The sequence below is a fragment of the Apodemus sylvaticus genome, chromosome 8 (genome assembly GCF_947179515.1).
Source record: "Apodemus sylvaticus chromosome 8, mApoSyl1.1, whole genome shotgun sequence".
Lineage (NCBI taxonomy): Eukaryota > Metazoa > Chordata > Mammalia > Rodentia > Muridae > Apodemus > Apodemus sylvaticus.
This window is the reverse complement of record NC_067479.1, coordinates 77,444,120-77,458,546: the sequence shown is the minus strand read 5'-3', so window position 1 is coordinate 77,458,546 and position 14,427 is coordinate 77,444,120.

Sequence of the window (14,427 nt, the reverse complement as noted above, 5' to 3'; positions counted from 1 at the left end):
ATTGGGTCCCAACCTGGGGTCTTTGGGTGTTCTGGTTGGTTGATATTGTTGTACTACTTAGGGATCTGAAAACACCTTCAACTCCTTCATTCTTTGCCCTAACTTCTCAATCAGCTTCCCCATGTTCAGTCTGATGTTTGGGTGTATGCTTATCCATCTGTAGTGGTCTGTATCAGGCAGAGCATCTCAGGAGAGAGGTTTATCAGACTTCTGTCAACATCAGGCTTCTTGGCATCAGCAGTAGTGCCTGGCTTTGGTATCTGCAGATGGGATGGATCCCTTGGTGGTGAAGTCTCTGGTTGGCCTTTCCTTCAGGCTCTATACGACTCTTTGTCATTGCATGGCTTTTGACAGGATGAATTCTGGATTAATATTTTTGAAGTGGCTGTCAGACCCCATCCCTCAAACAGGAGATTCCATATCCTTTGGATGGGGTCTCTACACCTTCTATCTCCCCTTTGCTGTGTATTTAGGCTAATGTCCTCCCTGTTGGGCCCTGGGAGTCTCTTGGGTCCCTGGTATCTGGGACTTTATAGTGGCTATCCACAGTTCCTACTTCCCCACAGATACAAACTTCCTTTAAAAATACTGACCCTTTATACTTCTCCCCCATTTCCTCCAATATCTGAACTGACACCCCTTTTTACCTCCCCCTCCTCTCTCCCTTCCACATACCCCTCTTCCTCTCCTTTCCAATATTCTTTTCTTCCCCCATCTCAGTAGAACTGTACCATCCACACAAGGATGTAGTCTTCCTTCTCCTTGGGTTTCATATGGTCTGTGAGTTGTATCATGGGTATTCCAAGCATTTATTGACTAAACTCCATTTATCAGTGAGTACATGCCACAGGTGTTCTTTTTACCAACTCAGGGTGATATTTTCAACTTCCAAACATTTGCCTATGAATTTCATGAAGTAATTGTTTTTAATGGCTGATACTACTCCATTGTATAACATATCGCATTTTCTTTATCCACTCCTCTGTTGAGGAAGATATTGAGGGATCCATTCCTCTATTGAGGGTGTTATTCAGCTTCTGCTTATTATAAATAAAGCTGCTATGAACATTGTTGGTCATGTAACCTTGTTATATATTAGAGCATCTTTGGAGTATATGCACCGTGGTAGGTATATCTGGGTGTTGAGGTAGAACTATTTCCAAAATTCTCAGAAACTACCAGATTGACTTCCAAAGTGATTTTTCCAGGTTTCATTCCCAATATCAATGGAGGAATGTTTCTCTTTTCCCACTCCTGAGTTTTTGATCTTAGCCATGCTGCCTGTAATGGTGGAATCTCAGGGTCATTTTTATTTGCATTTCCCTGATTAGGATGATGGTGAACATTTCTTTAAGTAATTCAAAGACATTCAAGATCCCTCAGTTGAGATTTCTCTTTTTAGCTCTGTACCCCATTCATTAATGGGGTTATTTGGTTCTCTGGAGTCTAACTTCTTGAGTTCTTTGTATATTTTGGATGTTAGCCTTCTATAGGATGTAGGGTTGGTAAAAGTCTTTTCCCTATCTGTGGATTGCCAATCTGTACTATTGACAGTGTCCTTTGTCTTGCAAAAACTTTTCAATCCTAAGGGGTTCCATTTGTCAATAGTTGATCTTAGAGCATTAGCCATTGGTGTTAGGTACAGGAACTTACCGCCTGTGCCAATGTGTTCAGGGTTCTTTTTCACTTTGCCTTGTATTTCATTCAGCATATCTGGTTTCATGTGGAGTTCCTTGATCCACTTGGATTTGAGCTTTGTCCAAGAGATAAGAATGATCAATTTCGGGGCTGGAGAGATGGCTCAGCAGTTACGAGCACCGACATCTCTTCTGAAGGTCCTGAGTTCAAATCCCAGCAACCAGATGGTGGCTCACAAGCATCTGTAATGAGATCTGATGCCCTCTTCTGGTGTGTCTGAAGACAGCCACAGTGTGCTCATATACATTAAATAAATGTTAAAAAAAAAAAAAAAAGAATGATCAATTTGACTTTTACATGCAGACTGCCAGTTGATCCAGGACCATTTGTTGAAAATGCTGTCCTTTTTCCACCAGATGGATTTAGCTCGTTTGTGAAAGATCAAGTGAACATATGTGTGTAGGTTCATTTCTAGGCCTTCAGTTCTATTCCATTGATCTGCTAGCCTCTCTCTGTCCCAATATTATGCCATTTTCACTATTGCTCTGTAGTGTATCTTGAGATCAGTGATGTGGATTTCCTGATATGTTCTTTTATTGCTGTGATTGGTTTTTGCTAGCCTTGGTTTTATGTTATTCCAGATCAATTTGAGAATTGTTCTTTCTGTCTCTGTGAACAATTGAGTTAGAATTTCGATGAGAATTGCAATGAATCTGCAGATTGCTTTGGTAAGATGGACATTTTTACTATATTCATCCTGATGATCAATGAGCATGAGAGGTCTTGCCATCTTTTAAGGTCTTCTTCGATTTCATGAAAGTCTTGCCATTCAGATATTTCTCTTGCTTTGTTAAAGTCATACCAAGATATTTTATATTATTTTTGACTATTGTCAAGGTTGTAGTTTTCCTAATTTTTTCCATTCAGCCCAATTATTCTCTGAGTAGAGGAAAGGTACTGGTTTGTCTGAGTTGATTTTATATCAGTCCAAATTGCTGAGTTTGTGTATCAGCTATAGGAATTTGTTCCTGGATTTTTTAGGGTCACTTAGGTATGATATTATATAATCCTCAAATAGTAGCATCTTGATTTCCTCCCTTCCAATTTGTATCCCTTTTATCTTCTCTTCTTTCCTAATTGGTCAAATTAGACACTGAGTACTATATTGAACAAACAGGAGGAGATTGAGCCTCCTTGTCTTTTCTCTGATTATAATGGGATTGCATCAAATTTCTCTCCTTTTAGATTGAAAATAGTTGGCTACTGTTTTGCTGCATGGTGCTTTTCTTATATTTAAGAATGGACCATGAATTACTGATCTTTCCAACACTTATAACAAGAAGGGAGGGGTATTATATTTTTGAAAGTATTTTTCAGCGTCTAATGGAATGATCAAGTGATATTTTTTTTAGTTTGATTATATAGTGGATTATGTTTATGGATGTCCATCCACATATTGAACCATTCCTGCATCCCTAGGTGATACCTATTAGATCATGGTGAATGATCATTTTGATGCATTCTTAGATTTTGGTTCTGAGACTTTTTTTGAGTATATTTGCATAGACATTATTTATGGCTTATATATCCTCATCCCAGTGAGTGGCACTATTAGAAGGTGTGACCCTGTTGGACTTGATTTGTCACTGTGGGTGTGGGCAAGACCCTTTTCCTAGCTGCCCGGAAGTTAGTCTTCCATTAGTAACCTTCAGATGAAGATGTAGCACTCTCAACTTCTCCTGTATCATGCATTTCTAGGTACTGCCATGTACCTGCCTTGATGATATTGGACTGAACCTCTGATCCTATAAGCCATGCCCAATTAAATGTTGTCCTTTAAAAGACTTGCCTTGGTCATAGTGTCTGTTCAGAGCAGTACAACACTAATTAAGACAGAAGTTGGTACTAGGGACTGGGGTATTGCTGTGACAGTCCTGACCAAGCTTTTGTGAACTGTGCAGAGCCTATGAGTGGAGTGAGTCCCACACACACATCACTGAAGCTGGAAGAGCAGTTCTGACCTGGGAGAGACCTGCACCTGGGTCAGAGCCATTCTATACCAGAAGCCAAGGAAAGGCAGCTTTCAGTGATGAGGAGAGAAAAGTGGAGTGTGGAACAGTAAGGAGGACACCCCCTCCTTGCAGACTGACAGAGTTAGTAAGCTGTTTGGGGAAAATGGGTTCACTATCTTTGCTGTGACAACTGACTCCTTGGACTTTGGTTTTTCTCACCTGGTGCTGTGTAAACCAAATGAAGAGATGCTAGACTGTATTTGCCCTGAGCCCATTATCTGGTATTGACATCCATGAAAATGTAGTCTTGGGTGTGGGAGGTTGAAGCTGGATTTCCCTGACTCCCTGGAGACCTGAGAAGTCCAGAATGGAGGGTGTGGCATCCATGCATCTGTGATGAAGAGCCTGGGGCCAGGGGCTCCCAAACCATGGACAACCAGACACTGAAATTCAGGGAGTTAGGAGCAGATTTGTGTTTGCCGGCCTGCAAGGAAACCAGGGGGAACGTTCTCAAAAAATTTGACATGCAGACACTGTGAGAAGTCATGTAGGAGCTTAGAATAGAGGAGGTCAGCAGGCTGAGGATAAGCCCTGAGGCAGGGGAATGGGGAATTATGGCTAAGGTGACTGTTGACTAGTCCAGGAATGTGGAGGGGCCTTCTGCAGGAGACTTAGGTGGCAAGTCTCTGTAGAGAAAGGCTTTCTCCATGTTCCCCACAGTTGTTCTTGATGAGAAAGACAGTCCTTGGTTCTAAACTATTTATTGATTGTTTATCATGGAAATGAGTGCATACCACCACTTCAGGGTGAACCTGAAATTAAGTACCTTGTAAGGAATGAAGGTCCAGCAATGAAAGCTTATTGGCTGAACCCTAGCAGCTTCTAGATACCTCAGTAGCATGGAGAACTCTATTCTGATCTATCTGACTCTAGTATATCTTCCTAGGTAGATTTTGCTCATGTGAAAGGCCTGGTAAGAAGGAGGTGAATCTCTCCATCCACTTTGGGTTCCAGGACTTCCAACCCCTCATCTTTACCAATTTCCTGACATGGTCTGTTGTCTTACATCTTAGTTTGGATTTTATTGATGTGAAGAGACACCAGGACCATGCCAACATTTCATTGTTGCTGTCTCACAGGTTCAGAGATTCAGTCCATAATCAACAAGGCAGGAAGCATGGCAGCATCTAGGCACACATAGCATTGGAGAAGAAGTTCCGAACTCTACATCTTGTTCTGAAGGCACCAGAAGACTGTGTTACAGGTGAGTAGAAGAAGGGTTTAAAAAGCTCATCCTTCACAGTGACAGACTTTTCCCAACAAGGCCACACTTCCTCCAACAAGGCCACAACTCTTAAAATCCCACTCCCAGAGTCAAGCATACTCAAACCACAACACCCCTCTACAATCTCTCACCACATTTAAATCTTTCTTTCCCACTGCTTCTGTGTTCTCCTTCGCAAAATCTGTGTTCTATCATTTTATTGAATTATCCATCCATAACCCCTCACCTGTGAATTACCTTTTGTGGGTACACCAATTTAAATACACATCTATAGATACTCAGTGTTACTATTTACAAAAGACACAATGTGTGGCATTTGTCTTTCTGGGTCTGGGTTATATCCCTCGGAATGGTTATATTTGGCTCCATCCATTTACCTGTAAAATTCACTTTTCTTCAGAGCTTAATTTCATTGTGTATATGAACCATATATTCATTATCCTTTCATCGATTACAGGACATCTAGGTTTTTTTCACTTCTGGACTACTGTGAATCAAGCAGCAAGGATCATGAACAAACGTGAGTCTCTGTCTTAGGATAATGTCCTTTGTGTGTATGCCCTGGAATTGTGTCCCAGTCAGTGTTCTAGTGCTATAAAGAGACTCCATGACCATGGCAGCTCTTTTTAGAGAAGACATTTTAAATGGGTCTCCTCATAATTTCAGAAATTTCATGCATAATTGTCTTGGTAGAAGCATGGCAACACACAGGCAGACATGGTGCTGGAGAAGTAGCTGAGACTTCAGTATCTGGATCTGCAGGAAGCAGGAATAATGGCCCTGAACTGGGCTTTTGAAATTTAAAAGCCCACAACCACAACAAAGCCATAACTCCTGATTATATCAACTAATGCTACACCCTGGTGACAAAGTATTCAAATCTATAAGCCTATAGGCATCATTCTCATTCAAATGAAACATCTGTGATGATATCCATAGGGGTTGTATATGTGAATCCATGTTCTCCTACCCCACACCCATGCCAACACTTGTTCTAATTTGGTCTATTGATAATAGCCATTGTTTTGGGTAAGATGGAACTCCAATGATATTTTAATATTCATTTTTCTGATAACTAAAAGATTGAACATTTAAAAACATACTTCTTCTTTCTTTCTCTTCTTGAGAAGATTCTATTCATTTCCACAGATCATTGGAGGGTGTTGTTTAAGACAGGGACTCTCTTCATATCCCAGGCTATCTCATAACCTAGTATATATCCAGGCTGTCCATAAGTTCACAGAGTTACTCTTGCCTTTGCCTTCTGAGTGCTGGGATTAAAGGTTTATACTACCATATACAGCCATAGAACATTTTGAAAGGTTTAAACTTAAAATGTTTAAATGTTTAGCATGGCAGGTTTCCTGGTATTTAGGTTTTTATACTATCATATTGTCTAGAGACTAACTGTCTGCTATGAGTTCACTTGGTGAACATTCTCTTCCATCCTGTAGGCTGACCATTCAAGCTTTTAAGATTTTCTTCTCCTGTCTTATTTACTGTTCTATTTTTGTGAGGAGACATCTTTATCAGAATAGCTTATAAAGATAGTATTTAATTGGGGTTGGTTTCCAGTTTCAGAGGGTGATCTAGGATCATCATCATGGGGAAAATGGTAGCAGGCAGTCATACATGCATGCTGTCAGTCTGGCACTAGAGAAGTAGAAGAACTTTTATCTGCTCAACAGCGTGGACACAGAAGACAGAGAAATAGATAGATAGATAGATAGATAGATAGATAGATAGATAGATAGATAGATAGATAGATAGATAGACAGACTGAGACAGAGGGACAGAAACAGACAAACACAGTAAGAGACACAAAGACAGAGAGACCAAGACAAGACAGAGACAGACTCAGGGCTTGGTATGAGCTTTTGAAACCTCTAAGCACACCTCCGGTGACATACCTCCTTCAGCAAGGACATATCCTCTAGTCCTTTCTCTTTTTTAATATATTTATTGATATATCTTTTATTTACATTTCAAATGATTTCCCCTTTTCTGGGTCCCCACTCCCCACAAGTCCCATAAGCCCTCTTCCCTCCCCCTGTTCCTCCATCTTCCCTTTCCCGCTTCCCTGTTCTGGATTTCCCCTATACTCTTGCATTGAGTCTTTCCTGAACCAGGGGCCACTCCTCCATTCTTTTTGGACATCATTTAATATGTGGATTATGTCTTGGGTATTCAAAGTTTCTAGGCTAATATCCACTTATCAGTGAATGCATACCATGATTGGTCTTTTGAGACTAGGTTACCTCACTTAGTATGATATTCTCCAGCTCCATCCATTTGTCTAAGAATTTCATGAATTCATTGTTTCTAATGGCTGAATAGTACTCCATTGTGTAAATATACCACATTTTTTGTATCCATTCCTTCATTGAAGGACACCTGGGTTCTTTCCAGCTTCAGGCTACTACAAATAGGGCTGCTATGAACATAATGGATCATGTGTCCTTATTGCATGCTGAAGAATCCTCTGGGTATATGCCCAGGAGTGGTATAGCAGGGTCCTCCGGAAGTGTCATGCCCAGATTTCTGAGGAACCACCAGACTGATTCCCAAAGTGGTTGCACCATCTTGCAGTCCCACCAGCAGTGGAGGAGTGTTCCTCTTTCTCCACATCCTCGGCCAACACCTGCTATCTCCTGAGTTTTTTACCTTAGCCATTGTGACTGGTGTGAGGTGGTTGGTTTGATTTGCGTTTGCCTAATGATTAATGATGTTGAACATTTCTTAAGGTGTTTCTCAGCCCTCGGAAGATTTTCAGGTAAAAATTCTTTGTTTAGCTCCATACCCCACTTTTTAATGGGGTTATTTGGTTCTCTGGGTTCTACCTTCTTGAGTCCTTTGTATATATTGGATATTAGCCCTCTGTTGATTTAGGCTTGGTGAAGATCCTTTCCCAATTTGTTGGTTGACATTTTGACCTTTGACAGTGTCTTTGTCTTACAGAAACTTTGTAGTTTTATGGGGCTCCATTTCTTCATCTTAGAGCATAAGCTATTGGTGTTCTATTCAGAAACTTTTCTTCTGTGTCCATGTCCTCAAGGGTCTTCACCAGTTTCTTTTCTAATAGTTTCAGTGTATCAGGTTTTATGTGGAGGTCCTTGATCCTTTTGGAGTTGACTTAGTACAAGGAGATAAGAATGGATTGATTCGCATTCTTCTGCATGCTGACCTCCAGTTGAACCAGCACCATTTGTTGAAAAGACTATCTTTTTTCCACTGGATGCTTTCAGCTCCTTTGTTGAAGATCAAGTGACCATAGGTGTGTTGGTTCATTTCTGGTCTTCAATCCTATTCCATTGATCCGCTTGCCTAAAATTGTACCAATACCATGCAGTTTTTTATCACTATTGCTCTGTAGTAAATTTTAAAGTCTGGGATACTGAATCTGCCTGAAGTTCTTTTACTGTTGAGAATAGTTTTAGGTATCCTGGGTTTTTTGTTATTCCAGATGAATTTGAGAATTGCTCTTTCTAGCTCTATGAAGAACTGGGTTGGGATTTTTATGGGGATAGCATTGAATCTGTAGATTGCCTTTGGCAAGATGGCCATTTTTTCTCTATTAATCCTGCCAATCCATGAGCATGGAAGATTTTTCCATTTTCTGAGATCTTCTTTGATTTCCTTCTTCAGAGATCTGAAGTTCTTTTTGTATAGATCTTTTACTTGTTGGGTTAGAGTCACACCAAAATACTTTATATTGTTTGTGGCTATTGTGAAGGGAGTCATTTCCCTAATTTAGTAAAGTTTCTTTTATGAATGTAGAAGCCCTTGTATTTGGAGCATAGATGTTCAGGATTGAGAATTCTTCTTGCTGGATTTTTCTTTTGACCAGCAAGAAGTGTCCTTCCCTATCTCTTTTGATGACATTAGGTTGAAAGTCAATTTTATCTGATATTAGAATGGCAACTCCGGCTTGTTTCCTGAGACCATTTGCTTGTAGAATTGTCTTCCAGCCTTTTACTCTAAGGTAGTTTATGTCTTTGACACTGAGGTGTGTTTCTGTATGCAGCAAAATGTTGGGTCCTGATTATGTATCCAGTCTGTTAGTCTATGTATTTTTATTGGAGAATTGAGTCCATTGATGTTAAGAGATATTAAGGAGTAGTGGTTATTGCTTCCTATCATTTTTGATATTAATTTTATACTAATTTATATATTAATTATACTTGTATGGTTATCTTCTTTTGGGTTTGATGAAAGAAGTTTAATATCCTGCTTTTTCCAGGGTATAGTTCCCCTCATTGTAATGGTGTTTTCTCCCTATTATCCTTTGTAGGGCTGGGTTTTTGGAAAAATATTATGTAAATTTTGTTTTGTCATGGAATTTCTTGGTTTCTCCTTCTATAGTGATTGAGAGTTTCTCTGGGTATAGTAGTCTTGGCTGGCATTTGTGTTCTCTTAGAGTCTGCAAGAGCTCCAACCAGGATCTTCTAGCTTTCATGGTCTCTGGTGAGAAATCTGGTGTAATTCTGATAGGTCTTCCTTTATATGTTAATTGCCTTTTTTCTCTTACTGCCCTAAGTATTCTTTTTTTGTTTAGTACATTTGGGATTTTGATTATTATGTGATGGGAGGTAGTTCTGTTCTGGTCCAGTCTGTTTGGAGTTCTGTAGCCTTTTTGTATATTCATAGGCATCTCTCTCTTTAGGTTAGGGAAGTTTTCATCCATAATTTTGTTGAAGATATTTGCTGGTCCTTTAAGTTGTAAATCTTCACTCTCATCAATGCCTATAATCCTTAGATTTGGCTTTTTCATTGTGTCCTGGATTTCCTGGATGTTTTGGGTTACAAGGTTTTTGCATTTTGCATTTTCTTTGACAGTTGAATCCATGGGTTCTATGGTATCTTCGGCATCTGAGATTCTTTCTTCTATCTCTTGTATTCTGTTGTTGATATTTGCATCTATGGCCCCTGATTTCTTCCCAAGGTTTTCGATCTCTAAAGTTGTCTCCCTTTGTGCTTTCTTCCTTGTTTCTACTTTTGTTTTTATATCCTGGACGTTTTTACTCAGTTCCTTCACTTGCTTTTTTGTGTTTTCCTCTAATTCTTTGAGAGATTTTTGTGTTTCCTCTTTCATGATTTCTGCCTGTTGCTCAAAGTTCTCCTGTATTTCTTTAAGTGATTTTTGCATTTCCTCCTTATTGGCTACTAAGTTCTGACCCATATTCTCCTGAATTTCTTTAAGTGTTTTTTGCATTTCCCTTGTAAGGGCTTCTAGCTTTTGATCATTTTTTCCCCTGAATTTCTTTAAGAGATTTATTTATGTCCTTCACGTGTTCCTCTAAAAGCATCCTTACAAGTGATTTTAAATCCAACTCTTATTTTTCTGGCATGTTGGGGTACCCAGGACTTGTTGGAGAGTTGGGTTCAGATGCTGCCGTAATGCCTTGGTTTCTGGTAGTAATGCTCCTATGTTTGCCTTTAGCCATCTAGTTCTCACTGGTGTTAGATGGTCTTGTTGTCACAGGCTGGAGCTTCAACCTACTGTGGACCTTGGGTTTCCTCTGTCACAGATTGTTGATATGCTGCCTTCCTCTTTTATGCCTTTGGAGCCCTGCTCAGTCTTGCCTCAGGCAATGTTATACTTGGTTCATCAACCAGGTGTTCCAGGACTGTTCTGTCATGGAGCAAAGATGGTGACCTGGGGTGAGGGTAGGCAGGTTACTCCCTCTGTTGATGGGTCCTCATGTAGGACTCAGGCCCCATGACAGACTGGTTGGCAGATGAACTGCCTGTGTGCTCAGGTCCTGGGCGCAGGTAGACCCCTGGAGATTTGCACCCCCAGAGATCTTAAGCTCAGGATAATATAGTACCTAGTGATGCTTTTCTGCCCTGGCAGGCAGCGAAGATGGCTGCGGGGAGTTGCTCCCTCTGCTGCTCTTTGCATAGGACACAGGCCCCACGCCAGACCGGCTGGCAGATGAACTGCCTATGTGCTCAGGTCCTCTGCGCAGGCAGACCTCTGGCAGTTTGCACTCACTGAGATCTTAAGCTTGGGGTAATACAGTACCTAGTGGTGCTTTTCTGCCCTGGCAGGCAGCGAAGATCTGATATTTCTATTGTTACAGGACCCTGAACCACACATGAATAAAGAAGGTTCTAATAAGAGAAAAATAGAGATTATATTGCTATTGATAAGAATACATTAATTTTATTCAATACCATCTTAAAGTGGGGAGTCAGTGTATACAATATATAGAGGTAGGAAAATTAATTACAATAACAAAAAGATAAGAAATAATAACAAAATGAAAACAAAGCCAAATACCCAAAGCAATCAACACTCTAACCAAAAACCAAACACAATAATCAAACTAAGCAGCATTCTGTTGCTGCGGATTTTCAGCACAGACCTACAGCCTGTTGCTGGACTTAGAAAAATAGTGTAAAGGCAGTCAATAATGGTAATAATGTCTTCAAAATGAAAGTAGTCATTCATCTTTGGGGGGTGGGTTCTGATAGAAAAGTCCTTCCAAGGCTATGCATAATATATGGTACAGACCATATCTCAAAGGCTTTCAAATTCACTGGATTGATCACCTTGAAATTATTCTTGATAACTCATAAGATCCAGCAAAAATTGTGGCTTCTCAGGCTCCTCCTAGGTGCCAAGCAGATTTGATGTTCTTAGCACCTCTCTGAAACATTCCAAATCTTCACTCTTGCAAGACTAGAGGCTAGACAAAAAAGCAAAGAGGGAAAAAATGCAGCATGAGATTGCCATGGTTACGGGGAGGAGCTGCAATGGTGGTTCACTTGCTTTGCACACTCAGTGCTCCTGGTGAAGAGTGGTGTCTGAGGGAGATCTTGACCTGATCTGTTCCCCATTTGAGCTCCTGTTAGAATATTTCCGACCAAAGGAAAGAAGAGACAAAAACCTTCTGAGAACCTGCTATGTCTGATCTCTAGGAAACACCAGGTTTACTCAGCTGGGCAGTGCAGTATGACCTTTCAGCACAGGTCATTCCCTGTATCCCCAAAGAAGAGGTGCCAAAGAGCACCTGCTCCTGGATGTTTTTCTGGTTCTGGAATTTCCGGGTCATTGGGGATTGCAGTTCAACTTCCTGAAATGTTGTACATGGAATCTCAAAGGGATACACCATTTGACTCCACCAGCAATGTCTGAGGGTATTCATTTCTCCCAGCACTCCTTGACAAGATTTTATCTCAGAACAAATGATTTTGAATAAAAGTGGTTACAGAAGGCTACAGACAGAAAACAGTGCTTGTGCTTCAGACTCTCAAGAGTCTGACGCAGACCAGTTCTTGTACTGCACCATAGTTATGGCCCTTTGTCTTGGTACAGATACAACACCAAAAAACTCAATCATTAAAATTATAACACCCTGGAATAATTCACGCTCAAGGAAACTGAGTCAAATGTAGTCAAAGTTGGAAAGAAAATGGTAGCAGGTAATGAAGAGAACAAACTAGGATGCTAAGACGATGTACTTACTGAGCCGCCTGACCTTCCAGCACACAGGGAGGATTCACCGAGAGCAGACAAGGGACACAATGTCTAAGCCAGTCTTTATGATTCTCAGGAACATGTGACAGAGCAGCCTCCTCCATTTCTCCATGTACCACAGTTCTTTTTTTCCTACAAATTATTTTAATACAGATAAATACTTTTTCTTCTACAAACCCTTGAAAATCTGACTTTACACCATTTTTGTTTCCTTTTGTTCTAATGAGGAGGTAGAAAGGCATGATGGTGGGTTTCCCTGATTCAAAATGGACTGACAGTATTTTTCTCATTAAAGTTGTCCTCTTTTATCGTTTAATATGTTTGCTGACTCCCAGGTGCTCTATCACACCCAGAATCATAGGATCAGAGGTGAGAAGGGCACAACATCTGTCCCAACACTGGGAGTAATTTGGATTAGTGGGACCCAGGCATGTAAAAACTCCTCCAAATTTGTTGCACACATTCCTTTCAATCTGTCTGGGCCAGTGCCCTGAGCAGACACTGGGCACAAATTTTGCTGCCAGTCCCACAACATCCGGAAGAAGCTCCACTCCCAGCTTATCCAGCATGTCCAGGATCACAGGATCACAGGATCTTGATCACACCAGCATCTCAGGGTCCCAGAGTCAGCTTGTCTCCCAGGACTTCAGACACACCCAGCTTCTCAGGATCACAAGATCCCAGAATCACAGGATCACACAGACAGCTTAACTCTAAAGAGTTCTGACACAACCAGGATCACAGGAAGGACAGGCTGCTGTAAGGTATAGCAAAGGCAGGGAGCATTAGAGACAACCAGATGGCAGATGGCAGGAGGCCCGCATAAGAACATAAGCAACAGAAACCAAGGTTACATGGCATCACCAGCACCCACTTCTCCCACCATAGCAGATCCTAGATACACCATCACACCGGAAAAGGTCTCGTGATAATGATAGAGGAGTATAAGAATGGCATAAATAACTCCCTTAAAGAAATACAGGAGAACACAGATAAATAGCTAGAAGCCCTTAAAGAGGAAACACAAAGATCTCTTAAAGAATTACAGGAAAACAATCAAACAGGTGAAGGAAATGAACAAAACCATTCATCTAAAAATGGGACTAGAAACAATAAAGAAATCACAAAGAGAGACAACCCTGGAGTTAGAAAACTTAGGAACAAGATGAGGAACCATAGATGCAAGCATCCCCATCAGAATACAAGTGATAGAAGAGAGAATCTCATGAGCAAAAGATACCATAGAAAACATTGACACAACAAAGAAAATGCAAAAAGCACAAAGCCCCTAACTGAAAACATCCAGGAACTCCAGATATAATAAAAAGACCAAACCTAATGATGATAGGTACTGAAGAGAGTGAAAATTTCCTACTGAAAAGGCCAGTAAATATCTTCAACAAAATTATAGAAGGAAACTTTCGTAACCTAAAGAAAGAGTTGCCCATGAATATCCAAGAAGCCTACAGAACTCCAAATAGACTGGACCAAAAAAAGAAATTCCTCTGATAATAATCTTCTGATAATAGTCAAAACATCGAATGCACTAAATAAAGAATTTTAAAATTAGTAAGGCAAAAATGTCAAGTAACATATAAAGATAAGCCTATCAGAATTACATAAAACTGTTCACTATAGGCTATGAAAGCTAGAAAGATAGTTGTCATACAGACCCTAAGAGAACACAAATGCCAGCCCAGGATACTATACACCCCAAAATTCTCAATTACCATAGATGAAGAAACCAAATTTACATAACATCTTTCCAAAAATCCAGCCCTGCAAAGGATAATAGATGGAAAACACCAATACACAGGGGGAAACTACACTCTAGAAAAACAAGAAAGTAATCTTTCAACAAACCCACACAAACATAATTCTACCTCTAACAACAAAAATAACAGGAAGTTTATTTTCCTTAATCTCTCTTAATATGAAAATTATTACCAACCTATCGTTTTCTATTGAAATTCAAAAATATGAGGAATTAGAAGTTTATTGTCTTGTCA